At 47.8% G+C, this 27604-nt stretch overlaps 3 long non-coding RNA genes across 6 annotated transcripts in view; 2 read left to right on the top strand and 1 right to left on the bottom strand.

Annotated features, from left to right (window-relative positions):
- Positions 1–1384, top strand: part of LOC143273883 (uncharacterized) — an 18825-nt gene extending 17441 nt beyond the window's left edge. For 2 of the 3 annotated variants that reach the window (XR_013052141.1, XR_013052143.1), the window contains exon 6: positions 882–1384. This is a non-coding gene — a long non-coding RNA (uncharacterized LOC143273883). The remainder of the gene's footprint in view (positions 1–881) is intronic. The other variant, XR_013052142.1, reaches the window with a different exon arrangement.
- Positions 315–1614, bottom strand: LOC143273884 (uncharacterized). Its single transcript, XR_013052144.1, has 2 exons — positions 1470–1614; positions 315–931 (listed from the first exon to the last, which is right to left on the bottom strand). It is a non-coding gene; the product is annotated as an uncharacterized LOC143273884 (long non-coding RNA).
- A 1268-nt stretch (positions 1615–2882) lies between these two features.
- On the top strand, positions 2883–27604 carry LOC143273882 (uncharacterized). Of its 2 annotated transcripts, XR_013052140.1 has the most exons (3): positions 2883–4229; positions 16486–16673; positions 24917–27604. It is a non-coding gene; the product is annotated as an uncharacterized LOC143273882 (long non-coding RNA). The 2 variants fall into 2 exon arrangements; XR_013052139.1 differs by lacking the exon at positions 2883–4229 and having other exon boundaries at positions 14726–16673.

Raw genomic sequence — 27604 nt, 5'->3', positions numbered from 1 at the left:
TGGGTGGGCCCTGTATTCCTGTATTCTGTTTGGTAGCCTGTGGCTCCTGGGTGCCCCCTGGGTGGGCCCTGTATTCCTGTATTCTGTTTGGCAGCCTGTGGCCCCTGGGTGCCCCCTGGGTGGGCCCTGTATTCCTGTATTCTGTTTGGTAGCCTGTGGCCCCTGGGTGGCCCCTGGATGGGCCCTGTATCCTCTCTGGTAGCCTGTGGCTTCTGGAAGGCCCGATTAGCCCACTGAACACGTATCCTTGGGACTTTCTCTCAGCTGTTCTCAAGCTCTTGTCTCCACATGCCTGTTGCTATTTATTTACATCCTTGTTTTTTTTTTTTTTTTTTTGATGGTACTGGGATTGAACCTACTGCTTCCTACATGGTAAGTAATGCTTTACCACTGAACCACATCCCTCCCTTTACTTATTTTTTAACTTTTTATTTTGAGATATGGGTTCACCAAGCTGCCCAGGCTGTCCTTGAACTCAGGTAAGTTTTAAACCTGAGTTTCCTGTCTCAGGCTCCTGAGTAGCTAGGGGTTACAGGCTGGGCTTGTACTACCATGGCTTGGAGTATAGCTCCATGACAAGGTGCCTGTTGATCACGTGTGGAAGCCCCTGGCTTCTGTCCCCACCACTGACATACACATCTTGTCGTAGTTTTTTGTTTTGTTTTGTTTTCTTCTGAGTCATAAGACACATCCCGAGGTATGATTTACTGGGTCAAACGACATAATTATCTTTTTGGCTTTTGCTCTGGATTGCAAAGTCATTTTCAAAAGTAGCTTCTACAGCCGGTACCTCTGTGGGAGGCCAGTGGCTCATATCTCCCCACCCCACTCCTGCTACCATCCGACAGGGGACCGTTTCACCTGCTTCTTTTGGTTTCCAGGTCACCAAGAAAACAAGAAACATCTCATCCATCTTTAACATCATGGTATCCTAGTATGGAAAAGAAAACAAACAAACAAAACAAATACTAATTTAGCACATGGCCGAGTTTCCTGCAAGAATTATTTCTGAGACGTGGGTTCAGATTCCTTCTTCCCATATATGGCTCTCATCTCCAAGTCCAAAACTGCATCAACAAAGCCCTGTTTCTCCAAATCATGTAACATTGCCAAGTCGAGGGGGACTTGATGATATCTTTGGGCAGCCACTAGTAAGCCTAGGCCTCAGTTTACCAGTCTGTAAAATAGTGATAAACAGACTTCCCTTGCAGAATGTGTATAGGGATTGAGACTGTTTTCGAAGAGCCTAACAGAACTGCAATAATTAACAGCTGTTTTTGTTACTTGTAATTCTTCAGTCACTGTGTTTCATACAGTGAGGGGTCTCCGTGTACTCCTTGGTCTGGTTATTTTTTCTCATAAATTTGAATGATTTCTGCACATATTTTGGTTTTATGGTCTTTCATTACACGGTAGAGCTTTAAATATTTTTAAGATATTAATTTTATTTATATGAGTGTTTTGTTTACCTGTATGTATGTACACCACATGTGTGCAGTGCGCAGAGGTGAGAAGAGCGTGTCAGGTCCCCTGGAACCGGAGTTACAGGCCGTTGTGAACGACCACGTGGAGCTGGGAAGAGAACCTGGGTCCTCTATAAGAAAAGCACATGTTCTCAACCCCACCATCACTCCAGCCCAGGCTTTGAGTAGTTTAGGTTTATTTATTTATTTATTTATTTATTTTTGGTTTTTCGAAACAGGGTTTCTCTGTGTAGTTTTGGAGCCTGTCCTGGAACTCACTCTGTAGACCAGGCTGGCCTCGAACTCACAGAGATCCACCTATCTTTGCCTCCCAAATGCTGAGACTAAAGATGTGCTCCACCATGCCCGGCTTACAAAAGATTTTATGTTTAAATCTGTAGGGTTTTTTTTGTTTTTTGTTTTTTTTGTTTTTTTTTTGCTTTGAGATTTACTTAAACTGAAGCATCATTACAATCTGAGGCTTCCAAAGCAGACTTGCATTTTATTCTCATCAACACTCTGGAACATTTTCCAGTTGGCTGGTGCTTCGGCAGCCACTTTGATGTCTTTCCAGTTTCTGTTGTCTTTACCGTGACTTAGAAAATTAATTATTGTGCTTAGGAGTATAGCTTAATGGTAGAGGCTTTGCCCAACACACACAAGCCCCTGGGTTCTCTCCCTAGCACGGCACATGCCACACATTCGTTCTTCAGCCCACTAGCGTGAGATACGCCTCTAACTCTGGGAGTTTGCCCCTTGGCTGCCAATGTTGTGCGGATCTGCTTGAGCTGCTATAACAAAGCAGCAGAGACAGGTTGATTTAAACAATTCTCTGGTGGCTGTAGAGGGCAGAAATCGGAACTGAAGACTGGCAAGGCCTCGTTCACGGCCTCTTCCAACTTCTGGTGGCTCCAGGTGTCCTTGGCCTGTGGCCCTATCATGCTGATCTCTGCTTGTGGTCATGTTACATCCTCTGTGTCTCTCAAAAGTCCCTTTGCTTCTTTTTCAAGGGCACTTGGTGGTGGCATTTAGGGTCTGTTTTGAGTAATCCAGGTTAACCCCATCTCCAAATCCTTAATGTCGTTCCATCATGGACAAAGACACTGACAAGGAGGACCGGATCTCCTTGGGCAGCCATGATAGGATCCACTGTGGGCATTTGGAAAACAGCAGCAGCTCAGATCTTACCCTTCAGGGCAGAGAACAGCGTGCGTCCTGATGATACTCACACAAGGAGCCAAAACAGGGAGTGGTAGACAGCAGGCTCCACAGGGTGAGGTCTAGTCTGAGCTCTGACTTAGACCCTGGGAACCACTGAGGGGAGGCTTCCTGTCCACACAACCAGCACAAGGCTGAGCTCCACACTCAACATAAGTCTCTGGCTTTCTGTGTGGTGGCCGAAATGACTTAGTTAAACACCATTCTCTGCCTCCCTAGCAGAGGCCAGGCGATGAAGCTCCATGGAAGTCACGGACATGGTTTCTGGGAAAAGCCCCCCCACAGAGATAAGTGAGCAGCCTGGATCGCCTTTCCTCACCTTTCTTTCTCTCCTGTGTGAAATGGATGTGTTGGTGGGCGTTGGCTGTCGGCCCCTTATCAGCTCCCTCTTTATCAGTAGTCCTTTGCTCAAATATCACTTCTTCAGCGCTACCTTCTCTGACTGACATCGTATCTGAAGTTGCCTCCGGGATCTCGTCACACCTCCGCACGTAGCCTGGCTTAAGCCTGGGTCCTCGCTGTGCCTCTGACAATAGACTCTGTCTTCTTTCTCCCTCCCCCCTGGATGCTGTCTGAAGTACTTGCTGGAGTACGTGAGAGAGACCCCCGTTGCCTTGCTGGCTGCTGTTGCTGGGGGCATCCCTCGTCTGTGATGGGCGTTAAGTATGCAGGGGTGAGCTTGTGAGGAGCCAGGACAGGAACCAGGGAGAGGGCGCTGCTGTTGGAAGTGTTCTGTGGGGGAAATCCAGGAAGCTCAAGTCGAAATCCTCTCCGGCATCCTTTTCCCTCAGAGGGTAGGAGGCCCCACTGGCGCCCACGCCTGGGCAGAGTGAGCTCCAGTGGGCTGATCACCCAGAGCTGCACACCTGCCATCCTGTGCTGTGTGACTTCCGGCTCCTGAAACCCAGGGATCAAGACTTGACTTGGCCCCATGCTGGGCAGCGGTGGGTGGTCTGAGCAGCTGAGCCGCACCTCCTGAGCGCACCCCATCCCTCCCTGATTGCGGACAGCACACTTGCCTAGGTCTTTGTTCTCATTCCTGGGTCTCCACCGCCAGCCCGGGGTCTCCTTCACAGAGCCTTCTAGATGGCTCGGGTCACGTGAGTACTTTTTCTTTGTGCTAGCATGCCTCTTGTGTCGAGGTGTTGTTTGTCCGCTGTTTACTCAGCTCCTGGTGAGAGGTTCCTTTGTGCTGCTGATCACCGCGTTAATCACTGAGTCACAGAAAAGACGTCGTCTGGCTTCTGTAGGTCACATATTAACTACCAGACAGATGTTTCCAGAGCTGTAGTGATTGCCGAGGGTCACAAGGACAGTTCCGAGAAGTGAGCTGACACACACAAAGCAGCTTTCAGCGGCCACCCGGTGAGGAATCATCATCGCGGGCCAGCAGGGTGAGGGCTGTAGAGCCAAGGCTCGCACCCAGTGCAGTCTGCTAACCCTTCAGTGGGTTAGCATGCCCGTGGCCTGCTGCTCAGGACATCTCTCTGGCCCCAGGACTGAGGGGATGGAAGCCTCAGGGCAGAGAAACTGCCTCCTGCCAGGAAGGTGAGACTGAGCTCTGAGTGACTTGGAGACAGAGGGATGGACATTTGGACCATGGCGACATTACCCCAAGAGTCAGTTTCGGGTGGCCACCTGAGGAGCCAGGAATACCCCTCTCTTCCCACCTGTGGGTAGGTCAGCACAGGGCTTGCCTTGATCTGCAAACTGAGACCCACCCTTAACACAGACCAACCAGTGGGCTGCACCCTATTCCCACAAAGAAATGCGCAATCAGATCTCCACTTGACGTTGCCTCTTGCGCCACAATCCAAATAACCGCAAGGTTCCCCCTCTCTTCGGAGTCTGCTCCAGAGCCAGGGCCTGCCAGATATGGCCAAATGCAGTTAGCCCCTGGAATCCCACATGGCTCACAGGCACAAAGTATGTACATGGGTAACTCGCAAGCAGGATGATGATCCTTGGCATGATGGGTGTGCTGAATCAGCACGGATGACCCGTGTTGGGTGGCAGTGTGAGCATGCCATTGGAACTCCGAGATTGGCCTGACATCTCTGGCATTCAGTTAAACAAAAACTTTGGAGCAGCCTGGCCAGCTTGAGGTCGACCTGAAGGCATGCTGCTAGTTTTGTGATGATATATTTGTTTTAAATCACTGCTTGGCTCACGGGGCCCCCAGAAGACTTTGCTCGGCTCCAACTGCATGCATGGCTGTGTGCTCAGGGAATGCAATTTACTCTGGAGGTTAGCATAACACCACTAGACCACACACAAAGACGCCGTCCAGTGCAGACATCACCTGCTGTTTCAGCCGTGGGGGAACCCCCTCACCTCGGCTCAGGATGTGGGGAGCTGACTTGAAGGTCCTAGGACTCAGGATGCCCCTGCATATGGCTTTGTAGGCAAATTTGCATTTTTTTAAATAGTCAATATTGATTTTCAACTTGACAGGGTCTGGATCACCTAGGAGACAAGGCCATGAGTTAGATCTGTCCTAGATCTGGTTAGTGGAGGTGGGAAGGGCTGAGGTCCCAGGCTGACTAAAAACAAGAAGGCTCATGGCCACTAGCCTCCATTTCTCTCTTGTGGTATTGTGTTCCCCGAAATATTGTGCATGCTAATAAGCTTATCTGGGGTCAGAGACAGAACAGCCACACTATTAAACATAGAGGACAGGCAGTGGTAGCACACACCTTTAATCCTAGCATTCCAAAGGCAGAAATCCATGTGTTCAAGGATACAGACAAGCATGGTGACTCACACCTTTAATCCCAGAAAGCCCCAGAAAGCGAGCCTTTAATCCCAGGGAGTGGTGGCAGAAAGCAGAAAGATATATAAGGCGTGGAGACCAGAAACTAGAAGCATTTGGCTGGTTAACCATTTGGCCTGGTTAAGCTTTCAGGCTTCTAGCAGCCCAGTTCAGTTGAGAGTCATTGGGATGAGGACACAGAAGCTTCCAGTCTGAGGAAACAGGACCAGCTGAGAAGTTGGGCAGGTGAGGTTAGCTGTGGCTTGTTCTGTCTCTCTGATCTTCCAGAATTCACCCCGATACCTGGTCGGGGTTTGATCTTATTAATAAGAACTTTTTAAGATTCATGCTACACTCTCTGCCTCCTAACTGCAGATGTCATGTGACCAGCCACCTCACACTCCTGCACCAGGACTACCCACCATGATGGATTTGGTGGTTTCAATGAACGTGGTCCCCACAGGCCTGCAGGGAGTGGCACTGTTAGGAGGTGTGGCCTTGTTGGAGGAAGTGTGCCACTAGGGATGGGCTTTGAGGTTTCAGAGGCTCAAGCCAGGTCCCACGTCACTCTCTTTTCTTGCTGTCTGCCAACCCAGATACAGAACTCCAGCACCGCATCTGCTTGCCTGCCGCCATGTTTCTGCCATGATGACAATCGACTGAATTGTAAGGCGGCCTCTTCCAAGGTCCTGCAGTTGGTGTTTGCAATTTCATATTGTTGTTGTTGTTCTTTTAGAGAGCTCTTCCTGCATAGAGTAAGAGGTCTCCACACCTAGGTCTGTGCTTGCCCCCAGCATCCCCTCAGTGCCTCACCCAGTTCCCTATCTGCCTTGGCCGGGCCCAGGCAACCTTTCGGGGTGGCTTCCATCTGCTTCTGAGGTTGCTAGGTGTTCCCGGTCCCTTGGGGAGCACCACAGGGCAGCAAAGGGGCCAGCACTCTTGATTCACATGAGGGCCAGAAGCTAAGCCAGAGACCCTCTTAGGGTCTCTCTTGGCCCAACACCTCACAGACAACGGCGCAGAATCACTTCAGGGCCTCGGTGAGTAGAAGCCAAAGCGCCCAGCGTGCAGCCTTGGCGTGTGCGTGGAGGCTGTGGCTCCCTCTGCCTGCTCTGTTCCGGACGGTCCTGCTCTGTGGCTTCCCTCCTCCACCCAGGCTGTCTTCATTCTCAGAATGAAGATCAGCAGAGATGCCAAACGCCTGCTTGCCTCCTCCTAATGCACAGGGACACACCCCATCGTCACCTCATTCTCGCTGGGCCTTCTTGCCTCCAGGCCAACAGGGACACACACACACACACACACACACACACACACACACACACACACAAACACTGCTGCAGACACAGCTCTTCATCTCTGTGAGGGACTGCAGAACCGTGGGTGCATGGTACATAGGCCCTGGGGACAGTCACTCTATGAAGGATAAGACGAACCCCCACATAATAGCCACATTGTATGGCAATAATCCGGAAGGGCTGGTGAACGCAGGCCCAGGTGAGCTGGCTTCTCCAGCGGGGCAATTAATTCCCATTTGGATGGTGGATGGGAAAGTTTTATGAAGCAGGTGGCATTAAAACAATTTAATAGTTAGAACTGGCTGCTCCACCCTCCGGGAAGAACAGATATGGAGTGTCCTGGGTGTATGGCAAGGCTGGGGGAAGCTAGCGTCCTGGCAAGGAGGCTCGAATGGCTGGCATGGTAGGAAGACTGAGGACAGCTGCTCTCTCCCACTCCGGAGCAGAGGATTTCCGAGGTCTACGGGCGCGCCTGCCATGTTGGAGTACGCTCACTAGCCCTTGGCCCTGGGGTGGGTGAGAGCTGCTGGGCACATCTCTGTGTACCAACCACACTCCCTCCCTCTGGAAGTACATTTCCTTTCTTTCTAGAAGGGCCTCTAGCAGCTTGGCTTGCCTCTTCTGACTGTCGCAATGAACACCTGCCTGACTGAAAGAGGACATTGTTTCCCACCTGATCCGCCCACACCTGGGTGGGTGGGGTGGTGGGTCCCACATCAGGGAGCTCTGCCACCCAGCCTGGTGCCTCATGCCGGGAGCACTGAGCAACCTGCCCTGTGGAGGGAGGCGAGGGGCCCCCTGGACTCCAGAAACTGGGGTGATTGGCTAATGAAGCAGTGGGTGTGGCCCTGGCGAAGTAAACAACTCCCTGGGCATTGCAGATTCAGGCTGGGTTTCTTAAAGAGGCAATTATCTTAAAGAAAACTATCCTCAGAGTTTGTCCACCCCTTGCGGGGACAGAATGTCCACCGTGGGGAAAAATGTGGACGATTTCAGCTTGTTTATTTTTCCTGAGGCCCTGGAGCCGTCCACAATGTTAGTTATGGAAAACAACATCCTCCTAGCTGGTGCCCACGGGACAAAGGACTAAATCAAGTGTCCTGAGCAGGGAAGGGAGCGGCCCAGACCTGTCAGTGGGATGAGGGACAGGAAGCCAGCAGTTTCTGCCCTCCATGCCCTGGGACGGGCTGCTGGGGCAAGGCCTGGCCTTAGAAAGAAGGTGGAGAGGTAGCCCAGCTAGGCACAGCACTGAGGTTAGCTTCCAAGTTCAGCCAGTTGTCGAACTTCACACCTTCAGGCAGCATAAATCCCCAGGGGAAAGGAGGCTGGGAGCCTCACACTTTTGAGTGTGTGTGTGTGTGTGTGTGTGTGTGTGTGTGTGTGTGTGTGTCTGCAAGTGTGGTGAGGGGGAGACCCAGAGACTGCAGGCTAGTTAGTAATAGGAGTTGGGTCCTTGGGTATCTGGAAATTCCTGGCCACTCCAGTCTCCTGTTGATTTATCAGTGTTGCCTGCTGCCTCTGCCCTGCTATATAGAACCAGTGTCGTCTTGCTGGGGCTGGGGGTGAGGGTGGGGGAGCAAGGAGCTAGGAATTTGGAAGAGGCGAACTCTCAAAGAAAAAGAGCTTCGAACTTCAAACACTGACATTTTGTCAGACAACCCCTAAACTGCCTGCTCCCACACCCCCTTAGTTAAAGATGAACCAGAAGAGCCACAGAGCTGAAGGCTGAAGTAAATACAATTAGCTACTGGTCCAAAGCTAACAAGAGCTAAAAGGTAAGCTTGGCGTAATTCAGTCAGCTATTGCCCACATCTCAGACACCCATCTGTGGCCCAGGGAGGTGGAGCATGGTTTTTACACCCAAGGCTCACGTCATCCTGGGCCAAACACAACCTTCAGATCTGCGCCACTGAAAAGCTCAATAGAACACACTCACGGCCCTGCCCCTCTCCACGCCCCCGCGCCCCCTGCGCCCCACCCCACAGCTCCTCACCCCCCAGACCCCCGGCCCCCGCCCCCTTTCTCCTTCTTGCAAGGTGAACTACCTTTTCTTTGCACACTGGTTTCCTTAGACGTTCCCTTAACCTTTCTTCTGGTCTCTCGTTGGTCCTCTATCTGGAAAGGAGCTGGGGGGCCAGGCGCCCCTAACCTTAAGCCGCCTCACCCAAGGACAGAGGTGATTTTTCAGTCTCTGGTACTCGTGAGGACTCCCACCCTCACAGGCGTGAGGGACAGCAAATTTCTAGCCTCGTGTCATGTTTTGCCGTTTCTGGAGGCCTAACAGCAAATGCATAGACGCTGTGCCCATTACACGCCCCTGAGTGTGCATGCACCCGGCGTTGTCTGTCTGTGGGCCCCTGCCCGACCCTCTGTGCTGACCTGCAGCAGGCTGATATGGCCTAGCTCTGGCTCAGGCCGGAGACCTTTCTTTTCACTTCCTTTCCCCATTGCCCCCCTCTCCTCTTCCTCCTCCTGTCTGGCTTTTCCAACTTCCCTCAGCGAGGAGGGAAAAATGTGTCCTTGCCACTCACAGGTGGCTTCTGAACCCCAAGCAGGGTAAAGACATTTTCTCCTCAAAGCCCTTTAAAAGAGTGGCCCCCAGCAGAGCAAGGGAGGTGGAGAAGGAGTAAGGTAGGTAAGGTGCCGTGGATATCGCTCTATATAAATAAAACACTGATGGCCAATGACCAGGCAGGAAGTATAGGCAGGACAAAGAGAGAGGAGAATTGGGGAAACAGGAAGAAGGAGGGGGAGACACTGCAGCCACCGCCAGGACAAGCAGCATGTAAAGACGCCGGTAAGCCACCAGCCATGTGGCAAGGTATAGATTTATAAAAATGGGTTAATTTAAGATATAAGAATAGTTAGCAAGAAGCCTGCCACGGCCATACAGTTTATAAGTGATATAAGCGTCTGAGTGATTATTTTATAAGTGGATTGTGGGACTGCGGGGCTTGGGGAACCTGGAGAGAAGCTCTCCAGCAACAGTAAGGTACTGCATGGACCTCAGAGGGTGGGGCCCAGTGCCCAGGTCCTCCCGTGCATCCACGTCTCCAATGGAGTGCAGCCTCACTCACGCCTCTCTCCTTGAGTCACTGGGATCATCTGGTGACCTCACACCTAGTGCTTGGCTCTAGATGACCTGGTTTTTCTGAAAAACTTCCACCGGTCTGCACTTGTACCTGACTCTGTGGGCGGAGAGCAGAGGATGATGGGAACAGGAAGCCGTGTCTATCCACCCGTGTCTGTGCTCTGCCTGCCACTTAGGGTTTGTTTGGGGATATGGAGGACACATTTGGTGCACCACAGCGCCAGATAACCTGGCATTTTCCGATATTATTTCCTCATGATCTCGGGGAGGGGGAGGGGGACACAAAAGTTACAGAACCACAGCCCATTTCATTCTCCAAATGCTAGTGAGTGCCTTGCTCCCAGGTGCTCTGAAGGAGAATTGAGAGGAGACAGCGGCCTAACTGAGGTTTCAGAGGCTTCCTGAGCCAGCACCGGGCAAGCCTACAGTCCCACTCTTTGAATCAGAGGGGATCAAGGTCTTTGTTTCCATGTGAACAGGCAACTTATTCTGGAGCCTAGCGGTCCAGAGTGAAAGACGGTGCTGAAAACGTCTAACTCCCCAATCTGAAGCACCTGGGTCTGCCAGGAGGCAGAGACAGGGATACTCAGGGTCCCAGACGGCAGCGCTTACAGAACTATTTTGATATTTTGGTCCCTGCATGCCACATGGTGTCAGCTCTGGTCATGAGAGCGCCTCTCCTGCTGGCCACATGCAGCCGTAATGACAATCGGCTGTCATAATGCGCATGCGAGCACTGTGTAAATATTTGTGGGATATGCTAACACCAATTGTTTTTCCCTTTCTGCCATCACAGTGTTCTGGGGCCTCAGGAGATCTGCTAGGTGGGGAGCTTCTCAAACAGCAGGAGAAGCACTGAGGTTTGTTTTTTTTTTTCAACCACTTATAACTGAAGGAAACCTTTTTTTTTTTTATGCATAGTTTAGCATTAGAGGAGAATGTTTAAAAAATATCAACCAACTCACATTCACAGCAAGAATTCCAAGTCCAGGGATTGGAGAGATGGCTCAGAGGTTAAGAGCACTGGCTGCTCTTCCAGGGGTCCTGAGTTCAATTCCCAGCAACCACATGGTGGCTCACAACCATCTGTAATGAGATGTCCTCTTCTGGCCTGCAGGCAAACATTGTATACATAATAAATTAATCTTTAAAAAAAAAAAAAAATCCAAGTCCAAAGCAAGGGCCCGAATGCATTCTGTTTTCTCTGGGGCAGAGGTTCTCAAACTCAGAACTCTTCGTGTTTTCAATTATTGAGGAGTCTTTCGTGTTTGAGGGTGGATTAGACAAACCTGGCCCTGTTCTTCCTACTGAGCACAGCTGACAGCCCTGGCACCATATAGAAAACAGGCTGGGTTACTCTCAACGGTAGAGCATTGCTAACCTGTAGGAGACCCTGGGTTCAATTCCCAGTTCGGAAAGTACATTTCAACATCCAAGGACCAACAACATAAATTTTGGGGTTTACTTTTTGCATTGTGTCTTAACTTTGAAGAAAGTATTGACTCAGAAACACCAGTGGCCACAGACAAGAAAAAAAAAAAAAACTTCTAATGAAGCCCCTCTATCTAGCCAAGGCCAAGAAAAGGATATCTTAACCAGACAGAAAAATGTTTAAACAATAACTATTCTACTCTAATCCCAAACCATGGCACTGTGAAAACCCACACCAGCACAGGCTGAGTCAGGAGTCAAGATTTCTCCCCTCATGCAGTGGCAGCACCCTACAGTGACACACACAAACACACCCGTGTGTAAGTGGAGATCACGTGTGGCATGTAAACTTCTACCCATCGACCTGGCAAGGGAGAAGCTGGGACTGTCCTTCCTCTTTGTGGCGCATCCCAGAAAGCTCACTAATGCGTCACGGCATCCACTCTTGCTCAGGGGTAACAATACTCTCGGCTCAGTGTCACTGGAGACAGAACTCATGTCCCTCCCTGTGGGAATGAGGATCATCTGAACTTGGCCTTCACTAAAGCTCCCCTGGAAACTTGATGTCTTATTACTGCCTGTGACTGATGAAGTGAAACTCTCCCTTATTCCTTGCCAGAGAAATCCAGTCAAAGGCATAAAATCCAGAGTCTCATAACATAATGGGAAAGAAAAGCTCAAGCTCAACTCGAGAGGATCCAGGTTATTCTCACTACAGCCACCTTGGTCATGACTGCCATTTTACCTGCCAGGGGAACCCAACACACATCTCAAACTGGACAGGACAAAAAAATGGTTTTGGTGAAAGTTCAGGCAACTTTCTGGCTTGCTGCTGCCCATTTTGTGCAGTTGAACATACAACCCGTTTTTCCTGCCTTAAGGTGCGAGGGTCCAGGAGTCCGCAGTCAACCCTGGATTTGTGTGTCTCTCTCCTTCACCTCACAGCCTCTTCTGCCTCTGGCTGTGTTTCTCATCGTCCATGCATGGCGCGTTAGCTACTTTTCTCACTGCTGTGATAAAATGCCTGACCAAAAGCAAATTTGAGGAGGAAAGGCTGATGCTGGCTCAAGGTGTGAGAACGGATGCAGTCTAGCGTGTCAGGGAAGCATGGAGGCGGGAGTTTCCAGAGTAGGACGTTGAGAGAGAGGAGTCCCTGGCTTCACTTGCTTGCTCCTTTTCACTCAGTCCGGGACCCCCAGCCCACGAGGTGATGTCATCCACGTTCGGGGTGGATCTTGCTCCTCAGTTAAACTTCTCTGGAAACACCATGATGGGCATATCCGGGAATGTGTCGCCCTGGGGATTCTAAACCAAATCGAGTTGTCAGTGAAGATTGACCAACAGAATATTTTCCAAAGAATTAAACCTCTCGGCATGTAAATCTGGGAGAATGATGAGACATAAAAGAGGCATCTTTTTATACTGAAGCTGGTAAAGTGATGCCACCAGCAAACATACGTGTGTGAAAATCAACAACAAATATCCCGGAGTAAATGGCTTCAGAGGTACACAAAGAGACACAGACTCTTCCAGCCGCAACAGGACCCATAGGCGTATGAACTCACAGAGGCCGTGACAGGATTCACAAGGCCTGGTCAAGTCAAAATCCCAGCACCGGGGACGTGGAAGTGAACACAAAGTTCTGCTCCTACCCAAGAGGCTGTTTTCAATGGGTGTCTGCTGGGGAAGGGAATGTCAGTGTTTGTGGTTTTGTTTTCTACTGGAATCTCACTGGGTAGTCAACCATATTCCAGGGAAGTCCCCATGCCCAGGAGTGGTTGGCCAGCACAAAATGGACTCCATAGTGTGTGTGTGTGTGTGTGTGTGTGTGTGTGTGTGTGTGTGTGTACATGTGTGTGCTAGCTTTTGGTATTTCCTTATTGATTTTTTTCTTTCCTTTTTTTAGTTTGTTTATGTGTTTTGATTTTCATTTTTTGTTCTTTGTGTTTTTGTTGTTTTCCCTGAATATATTTTTTGAGAGGAAAAGGAAGTTGAGTGGGTAAGGGGGATAAGAAGGAACTGGGAGGAGGATATGATCAAAACAGATTGTATAAAATGTTTGAATAAAAAAAGCTAGAAGTAAAGTAAAACCAACAATCTAACAAATGTTCACATAACCAAATAGAGGGAGGAAAACAGAACTGAAAATGATAGACATGTCAATAGTTACATCGACTGTAAATGATCCAAATACATCACCTAAAGGATTAGCAGTTGCTAGAATGGATAAAGACACATGGTCCAACTGTATGTTTTCTATAAGAACCTCCTCGCTTCGAACAGAGACAGACTGAAAGGAGAAAAATAGAACTATAGAGGCAATGTAAATATTAATTCTAAAAAAGAAAGAGAAAATAAATGGCCATGTTAATATCATATAGCACAGATCTCAATATCTAAAATAAAAAGGACCTTTAGAACGACAAAAGAGAGTCTCCCCCAAGAGGACACAGCCCTCCTAAAAGGCTTGCATCCAACAGCAGAGGGACAAGATGTGTGAAGCAAGGCCCGGTCAACCTGAAAAGAAAATGTGCAACTTCACACTGAGAGCCGTTGACTTCAGTATCCCTCAGCCATGGATAGAACAACCGGACACAATACCAGCAAGACTGCAGCACTCAGCACCATCAATGCAGGGGGTCTCCTCATAGGACACCCTCCCCCACAAACAACAAAGTATACCTGCTCGTCAAATACCACAGAACACACACCAACACTGATCACTTTCTGCGCTGTAAATAAAATAAAATAAAATAAAATAAAATAAAATAAAATAAAATAAAATAAAATAAAATAAAATAAAATAAAAAACCCTCAACAAATGTACAGGAGTTTGTACACACAGAGGATAGCCTCTGACCAGAAGGCAAGCAGAAACCAAGACCGGGTAGTCACTTGTAAAGTGAGCAGCAGGCTTCTAGATGGTCTGTGAGTCAAGAGGGCGTCCCAAAGGACCTGACAGTCCATGGAAACAAATGAAAATACAGACATCCCAGCCTGTGGGCTGAGAAGGCAGCTCTGAGAAAGAGGAATGAAAGTGCTTTCTTTGAAAACTTAGAAAAAGACCAAAACACACCCACCAAAACACTCACAAGAACGAGGGAACTAAAGAGCGAGCAAAAATCATGGAAGTGAAAACAGAGAGCTCTGTGTTCAAGTCAGGAGACTTTGGTAATGAAGAGCTGGGTCTTTGCAAAGGTCCCACAGTTGATAGGCAGCTGGTAAGATGACAATGGAGGAGGTGGAGAGGCTGGCATCAAGGAAGACCGGAGGGCTGGAGCCACAGGTTCTGCAGGCTGCGGCAGAGGTCAGCAAGGGAGGGGGAGGATGTGAAGAGAAAAGGAGGGAAGGGTGGGGAAGAGGAGGTGAGGATAGGAGAGGGGCGGAGGAGAAGGAAGCAGAGGGGAGGTAAAGGAGGAGAAGAGAGGGAGCTGGGGAGAGAGGAAGGGAAGGACAGAAGGAGAGAGGGCTGGGATGGAAGTATAGAGGAAAGGGGGCAGGCCGAGGATGTGGCATGGCAGTGTTCAAGTCCTTAGTGTGGACGATCGTGCCCTCTCCCTACCTGTTCAGTGCTGTGCTGGAATTCCTAGGCAGTGACGAGACAGAGGAGAGAAATGGACACTATGCAGACTTCATAGGCAGAAGAGCAACTGTAACTGCAGATGACATGGTTGTCTACACAGAAACTCCCAAGGAGGCCATCAAATCCCAGAGTCCATCAAATCCCGGAGTCCATCAAATCCCGGAGTCCATCCTGCAGACAGTAGGGCACAGCCTGTGGAACAGGTTGGTCATTCCTAATCTGAAAATCCCAAACCAAAACTGTTTGACTACTGATATAAAGTCACAAGTAGGAAACGTACACCATAGGACACTGTTCCGTACACAACACTACTGAAAATATTGTGTGAGGTTCACACAAAGGAATCTCGTGTTTTGATTTGGGGCCCATCCTCAGGGTGTCTTATTAAACACATACAAATACTCCAAAATCCTAAATAAAACATAAACTACAAGGTGCTTCAGGGTTTGAGGATTTAAGATGTAAAATAAGAGATATCTAACCTGTATTTCCATGTACGGTTCATAAGCATGTAACCACCAAAACTAAAGACATGCTACCCTTTAAATATCTCAGGTTGAGATTAAGTTTAAAACCTTAAAACCAGTGTAGGATTTATATACTGAGAACCTCAGTGTATTGAAGAGGGAAAAAAAGAGAATAAATGGAGAGATATACTGTCATCAAGGATTAGAAGACCAAAAACAAAGGGGTAAACTCTCTATAAATTTATTCACCAATTAGCACAATGCCTGTTGTGGCAATCTCTTTCTGGGCATGACATAGCTGTTGTTGTCTTGAAATCAGATCAGCTGTGATTGAAGTACATGGTAGAAACAGAGTCAATGAAGGCCACTCTGATGGGGTCTCAGGTGGAAACAGAGAACGTGTTTTCGGATGTGGAGAGAAGGCAACCTGTGTAACAAGATGTCAGTGGATTGGCTGACCTGTGCTCTGGGGTTTTGTAGAAGGTAGAAGTCACCGGTGGCAAAAAACCTGAATATTGAGCAGAGGAGATTTCAGAGTACAGTGTTGAAGGTGTGGCTTGGCTCACTCAGGAAAATGTGCAAGGGGCAGTGAACTAAAGAAGGAGAGAGGAACCAGAGCTTGAAGCCTACTTGCGTTGAATACCTACAGGTCTGTATAAGCAGAGATGCTGCTGGCTTGAAATGAATGGGACAGAGACAAGGATGGACTGAAGGACAGATGTTAGATGTTTGGGATTTGACAGAGAAGATGATCTACTGACAAGCACGTACTATTCCCAAACATGTATTGTTCTCCAAAAACAAAGAATGATGATCCTGAAGGCCATAGGAGATCAATAGGAGGACACATTGCTTTCCACAGACCAGAGTTCTTGCCCTCCACATTGGTTTCTGTGGACTGGGGTCCCCACCCACTCACATTGGTTCCACAAAGTAGAAGTCTCTCCCACACAGATTGTCTTCCATAGACTAGAGTCTCCCTTGCACATTGGCTTCCACAGAACAGAAGTCTCTGCCAGAGCCTTGGGCATGACTCAGCAGCCTGACAGGGTCGTGAGATGCCTGCCTGAGTCTATGGGTCAATGCTCTGAAGAGCTCAAGGGCCAGCTACCCGCAGATCCCAAGTCTGAAGACACAAGATCCTTTTTTTTTACACCTGGTCACCTCTTTCCTCCTTTCTAGTTTCTCCCCCTTGAGATGAGGAATGTCTGCCCTATGGCCATCCCAGCATACATAACTTGTCTGCTTCAAAGGCTCACAGCCAGAAAGGAATTTTACCTGGGGATGAATTATACCTTGAGCCTCATCCATATCTGATGATACTAACATAAGACTTTGAAATTCAGCTTTGGAGTCAAGACTGGAATGAGGTAAGTCTCTGGACTGGTGGGGTGGAATGAATATATTTTGCATGCAAGGATAGATTGAGGAGGAGCAAGCGTGGGGTGCTTTGGAATGAAATTGTGGGTGTCCCATCCCCAAATCAGTTGTTGAAATGAAGGCATTTGGAGGTAATCTGGTTTAGGTGAGGACAGAAGTCATGTGTGGGACTGGTGTTCATAGGAAGGGGTATAAGTGAGTTTGCTCTCTAGTTGTTTTTTTACTCTTTGGGGGCCCACCACCAGCTCCCAAATACACAGAGATTTATTCTTACTTATGAATGCCTGGCCTTAGCCTGGCTTGTTCTAGCCAGATTTTCTAACTTAAATTATCCCATTTCTCTTTAACTATGTTTTGCCTCTGGGCTTTTTACCTTTCTTTATTCTATATATCTTTCTTCTCTTCTTACTCAGTGGCTGACTGTGTGGCTGGGTGGCTGGCTTCTGAAGTCCTCCTCTCCTTCTCCTTTTCTTGCCCCTCCCTCTTCTTTAGATTTCTCCTCTTATTTATTCTCTCTACCCTCCAGCCCCACCTGCTTCTTTCTCTTGCCCTGCTATTGGCCGTTCAGCTCTTTATTAGACAAATCAGGTGTTTTAGATAGACAAAGTAACACAGCTTCACAGAGTTAAACAAATACCATATTTAAAAAATGCAGTGCATCTTTGAATCATTAAACAAATACTCCACAGCATAAACAAATGTAGCGCATCTTAAACTAATATTCTGCAACATTGCTCTTTCCATTCTTACCATGTGAGACACAGAGACAAGGCAACAATCCACAAGCTAGGGAGAGGGTCCCCTCTAGAAGTCACTCTGAGCTGGGCAGTGGTGGCATATGACTTTAATCCCAACACTCAGGAGGGAGGTAGAGGCAGGCAGATCTCTGGTCTGCAGAGTGAGTTCCAGGACAGCCAGGGCTATGCAATGAAACCCTGTCTCAAAAAAACCCATAGAAGAAAGGGGGAAAAAAAGTCACTCTGTTGACACTACAGGTGCTCTTGGACTTTTAGTCTCTAGAAATGTGAGAAAACAAATTTCGCTTGGAAGGGAGGAAGGAAAAGAAGAAAGAAAATGGGTATGGTAGCTTAATTTTTATTTGTCAAAACATGGTGACAACCCACCTGTCCCCCAATGAGTGACTATCTAAACAAGCTGTGGCCTATCCATAGCACGGGGTACGATGATAGAGCAGTGGAATAGGATGAGCTATTGACATGCAAAACCCTGGATGAATCTCCAGACAGTTCTGCTGAGGGAGAAAGGCCCACTCCAGAAGGTTTCATGTGGCATGGTTTTATTCTTGTAACATCCTGAAGTGATAAAATTATAGAACTAGAGAGCTGGAGAAGGGAGGGGGGTGAGGAAGGAGAGCAAACAGCTATGTTGTAGCCATAAGGGTGACAGGATGGCTCTTCGTGGTGATGGGAAGGTTCCGAATTCTGCATGTGGTACCTCATGATAGTTTTGTATGATGGCACCACATTTGCTGAGGAAGCTGAGTAAAGGGTACTGGATAGCCTCTTGGGCTGTTTCTCAGAACTACATGACACTACAACAATCACCTGCTTATAACAGGAGGCAATAAAGCGCATGCTTACATTTGTTTTATATCTACGGATATTCAGTGTATCAAAAGCTAAAAGACAAAAGTGTTTACTTAATTCATTTGAAAGTATAACACAAGTAGATAGCATGCATATAAAATAACTTCCCAAACAAAGGAAAACAAGCAAGAGATGTGGCAGCGTTTTCTGTCTTTCCGACCTAAGGCCTGACTTAGTTGAGGTGAGTAGGATTCTCTTGGTAGCGTCTGTATCCTATCTTTTGTGATACAGATTGTTTTTTGTTGAAGTTTATAGAGATAAGAAACCAACCTCACAATGGACGGTGGTAGCTCATGCCTTTAATCCCAGCACTCGGGATTTAAAAAAATAAATAAATAAAACCAACCAACCTCACGTGGATATATACTTTGGAAAATAGAAGAATGTTTATTAGCCTTTTTAGATACTCACAGATTTTATATGTATGTATGTACGTACGTACACACACACACACACACACACACACACACACACACACACACACTCCTTAGAAGTGACAACTTCGTTGAAGGGACAGTTCTCTTCCTTGAGGAGTCACAAACTGCAATCTGAAACTTCTATCGAAACTTCCATGTATGATCTATCAAAGTCCCTTTGTCTTCTGACTTTCAGTCTTGTGGAACCCCTGAAGCAGTGTGGGACTACCCGGGGTTCCTGGGCTGTTCTTTTGGAACCGTTGCTCTGGAGTTCTCAGCTGAAGACCTTCAGGTGCAGGGGTTGTTCAATGCATTGACGTTGTTCATGGATTCCCCCAAACCCTTTCCAAACACAGCCTGAGCCCGAGCACACGAAATGACTGGGTACAGCAGCTGCACCGCCCCCTTGGGGAGGGTTCCAACAAGGGTTGGCTCTCTGATACCCCCCACGAGGCCCACACCAGTCTGTGTGGTGCTAAAGTGTATCTTCAAAGAGGTGAGGCCCGGGTCACCAGCACACAAGCCCACGAGGTGACAGGTCGGGGCCTGTGAAAAGAAACTTTATTCCCTCCGTCAACCGAAGATGTTGAATGGTTGAAATGGTTGTGCAGGGAGGCAGAGTGGGGGCTGGGTGCCAGAAACCCCACCGCTTCCCCATCCACATCCCCCACAGAGCAATGAAAGGCCTCTTCAGCTCCCCACACTCAGCTTTTCTCTTGACGGGGCACAATGGCTCCCTGCGAAGCCACGCCAATGGACTAGGGATCTCGTTCCCTTTCACGGTGAATAGTATCCCAGGAGAGCTCACTGCCACAAGTTATTATCGTAGGCGATGAACGAGCCGGGGTGTGTGTGTGTGTGTGACAAAACCAGACACCAGTTCAAGCAGGGAGCCCAACGGCAGGTTTCGCAATCCCTTCGCTTTGTTGCCGGTAATGGTCAGCCGCGCAAATCTGGAAGACGGTGAAATGAGGATGCCTGGCCTTTTCCCCCTGCTGTTTTGAGACCCTGCATCCCTGTGTGGCCCAAGCTGTTTCAAACTCATGATCCTCCTGCCTTAGCCACCTAAGTAGTAGTGGAATTACCCACCCACCCTACCCCAGCTCCCAAACACGCACCGTGTTCTGGTGGTAAGGGAGGCGCAGTGGGTTTTATTGTTCGGAAACAGTCTCGGTGAAGCTGAGCTAGGATTGCAAAGCTCCCACAGAGATCGATGGCAGCAGGCTTTCGTTTGTAATTATTATAGCCAATCGGTGTGTTATAATCATAGCCAATCGGTGTGTTATAATCATAGCCAATCGGTGTGTTATAATCATAGCCAATCGCTGTGACTTGGCTTTCTGGAGTTTGTCCTGAGGGAGGCTAGGTAGTGTGTTTACCTGTGAACAACCCTTGGAGTCTGGCCCTTTCTGTTGTCTCCTGATGTTGCCACAGCTAACGCGCAGGATTTCTGACTGCCTGCTTGTTGCGTAACATTCAGCTAATGAGCACGGCCTTGCAGTTAGATAAGAACTCGGCGTTCCAGGCTGTTCTAGAATTCCACAGAACATGTCTGGGATTCCACAAGGGGGAAAATTCAGTCGTGTGCAATGCCGCTTTTTCTGGGTCTCCTACGTTATTCTTAGTTTCATTTGTCACAACTAAGGTTTCTGGGGTTTAACGGATTCTATAATACCTCTTCTCCCTTTCCTTGGAATCTGACTTCAGGACCGTGTTCGCTGCTTTTCTCTTTGTTGCCATTCGCCTGACACAAGTCCCTAAGGAAGCTAGGATTGATTTTGGCCCGCAGTTTGAGGGGACCCAGTTCACCATGGTGGGGAGTCGGGGTGTCTGGTCACGTTGCCTCCTGAGTCAGGAAGGAGAGCAGGTGAATGTTGGTGCTTTACCTTCTCCTTTCTGTCCAGTCTGGGAGCCCAGAGAGGGCATGATGCTGTCCACATTTAGGATAGGTCATCTCTGTCGGTAAACCTTTCTGTGGGTCTCCTAGGTGACTCTAAATGGTAATGAAGACTGACCACTACAAAGCCCAGGCAGCTGAGGTGAGCCACACAGTAAAAATGATCTGAAAGCCAGTTCTACAATCCAGAAATTGTCCTCTGGGTATTGTGTCAGGCCAGATGCCAAACGTTCCAGTCCCTTGAGACATCTTAGAAATTGCCGCATGGACTGTGATTCTAGCTACAGACAACTATGGGCATGTGATTGTTATCCTCCTTATCTTCTCCCCATTCTCATAGGTTTGGGGAGTGTACGCATGCTTTAGAATGCTTTTAGTTAAATTACAGACTAAATACATAGCACCAGGAAACAATAAACACTCCTGCATAACAAAACATTTCCAAGCTCCAGCTGGTGGTCTCCTTAACGGCAGCAATTATACAGTGCTTGGGTTTGCTATAATGAGGCTTGATTTGTGTTTGGGAATCCCTGAGCTATATGTGAATGAAGGATTTTACTGCTTCCATGGTTTATGACTGTTTCCAAGAGGGATATAAATCTCAGCAAGTAGATTCCAGCTCAGGTTAATATCATTCATTCATTTTTTCCCCACTCAAAATTACAACTACTATAAAATATATACTACGCTAGGCTACAAAAACATACTTATTTACCTGTGGTTCTGTAGAAAATGATGCTTTAATACACACTTCTGCATTCCTTATTAAATGCCAGGCACTGCTTTCTATGGTTTCCCATATATCACATCATTGAATCTACTAAAAACCCCATACTGTGGTGGCATTGATTAGTCACTGCCAAGAGTTTACAGTCTTTCAAAGGAGACAGATACCTGGAAAGATAAATATATCCTGGTGCAGTGGCACACATCTACAATTTTGGTACTTGGGAGCCCTAGGCAAGAGATCCAAGAGTTACAGGCCAGCCTGGGATAAATAGTGAAATCTCATCCTTAAAAGGCAATGTTAAGGTCAGGGAGATTGGCCAGGAGGTAAATAAGTTCGATTCCCAGAATCCATATTGCAGAAGTGGAGAATTGGTATCTCCAAGTTGTCCTCTGATATCCACATGTGTGCCGTGGCACATAATACACACACACACACACACACACACACACACACACACACACACACATACTAAATAAATAAACACAGAACAGGGCGATAAAGTCATGCTGGAACAGATCCAAGAGAATTATGAAAACACAAGAAATACAATTTGACTTCCTGCTACTGCCTAGGCTCCTGACTTCTCAGGATTAAGATTGGGTTAAGAAACACTTGAATCAAGCCATTATTCCTTTTATTGATAATCACTTAAATTTGCATGGTTTGAAAACATTCTTGAGAATTCTAACAGATAATAGATCATCCAATATATACAACTGAGCTCAGCATATTTCTAAATAGTAGACTATTACATTAAGCTTTAAGATATGTTTACTTTCTTCTGAAAATGGGGACCGTCTGGCTTCTTCCTTATCTATTGTTTAAATGTGTGTGGAGCCATGAACTTTCCTCTTGGAGAACCGAAAACCCGTGACACTGGCTGGCCATCAAGCAGACCCGGGTGGCAGGGTGGACACCTCCGCCGAAGCTTGCGATGTGGCTGGCACTCAGAGTTCAGACCCCAGACATGTTTCTCTGACTTGACGGTGTTTGTAGAACCCTTTGAAATTTGTTGAAAAATGGGGAAACGCCACATTAAAACAGGTAGAATTGCTACGTATCGCAGTGTGTGTCATTAATTTCAGCACTTGGGAAACAGAAGCTGGATCTCTCTGAGTTTGAAGCCAGCCTGATCTACACAGTAAGTTCTGCCTAGCCAGGGCTAAGGAGAGCCTGTCAAGGGCAAACGCCAAACCAACAAATAACAAACATCACAAAACAAACAAACAAAAACCATGGAAGATTCTTGTGAACACTGAAACTTCTAGCTTCTCTTAGGAAAATGGAGTTAATGACTGCCAGTGTTACAGGTTTCACTAAGATCTGGTGATTTACAGAACAGCTGCCTCCTTAGGGTGTACCTACGTGGTGGTGAATGGATCAGTGGCTGGTAACCAGAGAGGGGACATGAGAAGTAAAGTGGACGGTTGAAGAGGAGGGTGTGTGTGTGTGTGTGTGTGTGTGTGTGTGTGTGTGTGTGTGTGTGTGTAACCGATTCTATGAGGCGTTGAGTGTAAATTTTGAGTCAAGAGAGGTAGAGATTTGCTTGGAGTGGTCAAAATGGGTCAGACTTGTCAGACTTTGCACTTAAGGGCAAGGATCGTGATCTCATTATACAAGTGGTGAGCATGCACTCGGGTTTTAAGCGGGTGAGTCACGTGGCCAAATTTCTATTCCAGCCCGATCATTCTGGTAGCTGGTGGAGGAAGGCCAGCGCATCCAGCCTGCAGGCCGGGTGTCTAGCGGAAGCTCTGTTGTGATTATCTGAGGGGGTGTTTGCGCTCTGGCAGTGACAGTGGACATGGAAAGAAAAATACAAGCTTGGGAGGGACAAGAGAGTGTTGACAAGGCTCAGGGCTGGCAGCACATGTCAGGGAATGGCAGGAGATGAGGATTACACCCACAATTCTAGTCCTTGTCGGTAGGAGGGCCACCGATGGTGGGAGATCCCAGAGGGAAACGAAGGATGTGGAAGAGAGCGTTGGCTGTTGGGTGTTGACTCTGGGTGTCTGGGTGGACGGCAGTGAGGCAGAGGAATCAATCACCAGGACTCAAAGGGAATGACTGTTGGGAGGCAAAGCTTTGGCCGTGACTGGCATGTCAGTGGCTGTCAAACCCGTGAGGACGGTTAGTCCCCCAAAGAGAATATCAGCGAGGAGGGAGCAGAAAGCCAAGGACAGAAGCCAGGGTCACAGCTAGGGCTGCAAAGGCTCTCTGGCTACAACCACGCTCAGCTCAGACCACAGTGTGCTTCCTGCTTTCAGTACCAGGGAGGAGGCTCTCTCTCTCTTCCTCAGCGCTTTCTTCTTCACACCACCCTTCCTGCTCTGAGTCCTTTCTTGCTTTGCGACTTCATCTTTCACCCTTAGGGTTCCTATTACTATAAAATGCACCACATGGAAAATACGGCTACATACACTTTAACATAAGAATAAGACAAATATACTGCAGCCGGTGTATAGAATGGTCCCAATTATATGCCTGACTCATAACCTGGTGGCTTCTCGCCTCCCTCCTCCCACAGGTAATGTACATTATCCTCCATCTGGCTTTGTGTCTGCCTTTTCTGGAGCCTTTGCATTAACGGTATGAAGCTGTGTTCCTTCCCGCCGTCTTTTGTTGCTGGTGTCTTTCAGTGTTACGCCTCTGAGGATCGTTTGGCTATTCGTACAGCACAGCTCACTTCAAATTGCTCTTTAGTCCCCTGGGTACCACAGTGTCCAGTTCTCCTGCTGACACACACTTGGCACGCCCAGGCTCTGGTCACAGTGGCTGTTGTCTTCAGGAGCACTCTTGTCCGGGTGCTAGGTGAGCGTCGGCACCTGCCAGTGAAATGGCCGACTGTGGCTGAAACGCTGGTGTCCCCAGTAGCTGTAAAATTCAAAATCCTCCTGAAGTCATGTTTCTGTGACTTAAAAACAGCATTGCTGTTTTAGAGACATCTATGTTCAGGGTTTGGCAAGATGGCTCATTGGGCAAAGGTACTCATCACATGACTCTGGAGAACTAAGTTCGGTTCCCAGGACCCACAGAAAGGTGGGTGGGAGACAGTTGACACTACAAAATGTTCACATGTGGGCCATGGCACTCTTGATCTCCTATAAATAAATAAATAAATAAATAAATAAATAAATAAAGTTTAATCTATTAAAATCTATGTCCATTAAATAAGTGTTAAACAGGAAAACACCACCCATTGTTCTAATACTCTACAATTTTAAAAAAGTGATCATTTCAGCAGCCTCCTTTTGTGTTTTTACTTTGTCCTCCCACAGTATTTCCCCCTTTAATTAATTTTCCATGTTTCCTTTCACAGATTTACCCTAATGGCCAAAATGCTCTTCTTTCTCTTTTTTAGGATGTTTTCTTTTTCTGCTCCTATCCATTTTCCAATGGCTAATCTCCTTTAACACTCTGTTACATTGTTGAGAGACGGCCACCCAGATCCCATGAAATTCCCCATAGGTGTGTGTGGGTCGTAGTGAAAGTCTGGCATCAGCTGGGTGGGAGGCGTGGTGCCAGAGGCCTCTGGAAAATCCCTTGGATTTCTTTGCAGTGTGAATTTTTTTTTTCTTTTTAATAGTGTCAACTGTGTGATTGGCCTTTGGGGACCAGCGGATACCAAGTCTGTTGACCTCTCTGTCTGTTTCCTGAGGGGAGGCAGATTGCACCTGGACAACTCAGTGTTTCCCTGGGGTTATTAATGGAAACCAAAGAATCATTTTTAAATAGAAACCCTGGCACAGGATCGTGTCCCTGACCAGGCCTTCAGTCTGCTTGCCACTCCCTGCTGAAACCACATGCAATGGCTGACCCAGAAAGAGCAGACCAGAGCTCCCAAGACCTGGCCACAAAGGAAAACCCTCCCCCAAAAAGGGGTCCAGGAGGGATGCACAGATGGCGTAGACCCACTGAGTGCCTCTGAGGCCAGAGATGCTTGGATTTGGGCCTGGTGCCTCTGGGCTGATTGTTGTATCTCCCTGTGGCCTCCGACAATTAGTTTCTGAAGGTCTCTGGAGGTCGATGAATGGAGAGGTGCCCTGGGCAGTGACTCCTTCAGGCTTGTTGCCAGGCTCCTTCTCTAGGCCCCCAATCCAGAATCAGAAGAAAAGAGTTTAAAAGGCTGCTGCCTGGGTGGCATCCCGGTAATTCTTAAGTGCTGAAGCAGGCATGTGGCCTGGGTGTCAGGCTCTTCAAAGCTTTCCAGATGATTCTAACAATGAGGCCAAAGCCTAGAGACTACCCACGGACTGGCTCAGCTATCAAGAAATCCTCTGCTGTCTCCTGCTGTGCTACCATTGACTGAAGCCCACCCACCCTGGACCAGGCTCGGTGCTCAGCTCTGAACACGTTCATTTCACATTGGTCCAACCTTAGGTAAGGAAACAAAGGCTTGGAGAGGTAGAGGGACAGCCAAGTTCAGGTTTGAATTCCAAGGCTCTGATGCCCATGTCCGCCTGTGCGCACATCGTCACTGAGATGCCCTGTAATTAAAAATGTGACAGCAATTCAGATTTTTGAAAACTGAGGTGACAAACAGGCAGCAAGTCCACCTCACCCCAATCCACAGGATGCCTTGCATTTTATCTTCTCTTGCTGTTCATTTTCTTCTGTGGTGGAGATGGAATTGTGCCCGGAGACCGGCGAGACTTAGATGGGAGGGAAAGGGCTTGGAAAAAGAAGAAAGGGTGCTTGGGATCTGCTGCTTCCCTTCTTGGGTGCCTGCTGGTCCCAGGGGACTCTTTGGATTGGAGCTCCTTCACAGCTTTCAATTGCCTTAGGATAGGTCGCATGTACTTACAAAAGCACAAAACAAACAAACCAAAAAAACCCCCAATCACTAAGAGTTTCAACTTTTCTTACCTTCACTTTAACAAGAGCTTAAGGATATGTCTGTTGTCAGAGTCACACATTAGCAAGTCGTATTTAAGGAGAATTAAAAAGTCAAGCCACCGCTGGGAGAGACGTTTGCAAAAGACGGACGTGATAAAGGACTAGTGTCCAAAGTATACGAAGAACTCGCAAACTGAACCGTAAGAAAACAAACAACCCAATTAAAAAAGGAACAAGGAACAGACAGCTCCCCAAAGGAGACACCCGGATGACAAGCGAGCAAACGAGACAGGCTCCACAGTCATGTGTCACCAGGGACACAAACATTAAAGTGTGGAGATACCACGGCGTGCCTGCTAGAACAGCCCAGATCCAGAACACTGACAGCAACGGATGCTGGCCAGGGTGTGAACAACAGGTTTATCATTCATTGTTGTAGGAATGCAAAAATGACTTTGCTGTTATCATTTTCTTTGAGTCAGAGTGTCGTGTAGTCCAGGCTGGCTTTGTAGCTGAGGCTGTCCTTTAACTGATCCTCTTGCCTCCACCCCCAGCCCTCACCCAAGTGCTATGATTACAGGCATGCACCACCATGCCCAGCTAAACACCACTATTTCAATAAACATGTACAGGCCTCAGCAAGTAAGCAAAAGGGTCCACAGGATAAGCAGGAATGTGAAATGGTTGGACTGCTTTGGAAAACAGTTTGACAAATTCTTAAAAAAATAAAATAAACATTAAACATATTCTCACCATATGACCTGGAAATCACACACTTTAGTTTTTAACCCAAAGTAATTGAAAACTCAACTGCTTACGGAAACCTGCATGTAATGTTTGTAGGGATTTATTCTCAATTGTCAAAATGTGGCAATAGTCATGCTATACTTTGTTAGGTGAATGGTGAAAGAAACTTTGGTCCACCCAGATGATGGGAGGCTGTTCAATGTTGCAAAGATATGAGGTTGAGGCTTTATGACATGAAAAGACACAAGGAACCTTCCAACACATCCAAGGAAAGACGCCATCTTCACATGCTCCAGTCTCCCATGATGTCAGTGAGCCGATGGTCTGCAGACAACATCATGGGCATGTCAGGGGACCAATGATTGCTAGGGTTGGAGAGGAGAAAGGGGCACATGGGCAGATCACAGAGAATGCTGAGACAGTGAAGCCACCATGTACGACAGATGTGACAACAGGGGACACATTATGCATTTGTCCAAACCTCAACACCAGAAGTGAGCCTGAAACTGTGGGCTCCGAGCAGTCACGACATGTCAGCCTAGGTCCCTCAAGTGTAATAAACGTACTGTTCCAGAGGGGACGTTGATAGGGAAGGGGCGTGTTTGTGGGAGCGGGAGAAATGTGGGGAATGCACCTTCTCTCCGTTTTGCTGTGGACCTAAAACTAAAACAACAGATTTTTAAAAATTGAA

This window comes from Peromyscus maniculatus, chromosome 6 (genome assembly GCF_049852395.1).
Source record: "Peromyscus maniculatus bairdii isolate BWxNUB_F1_BW_parent chromosome 6, HU_Pman_BW_mat_3.1, whole genome shotgun sequence".
Classification (NCBI taxonomy): Eukaryota; Metazoa; Chordata; class Mammalia; order Rodentia; family Cricetidae; genus Peromyscus; species Peromyscus maniculatus.
Note: the sequence above shows the minus strand (reverse complement) of the source record. Positions and strands in the feature narration are given on the sequence as shown.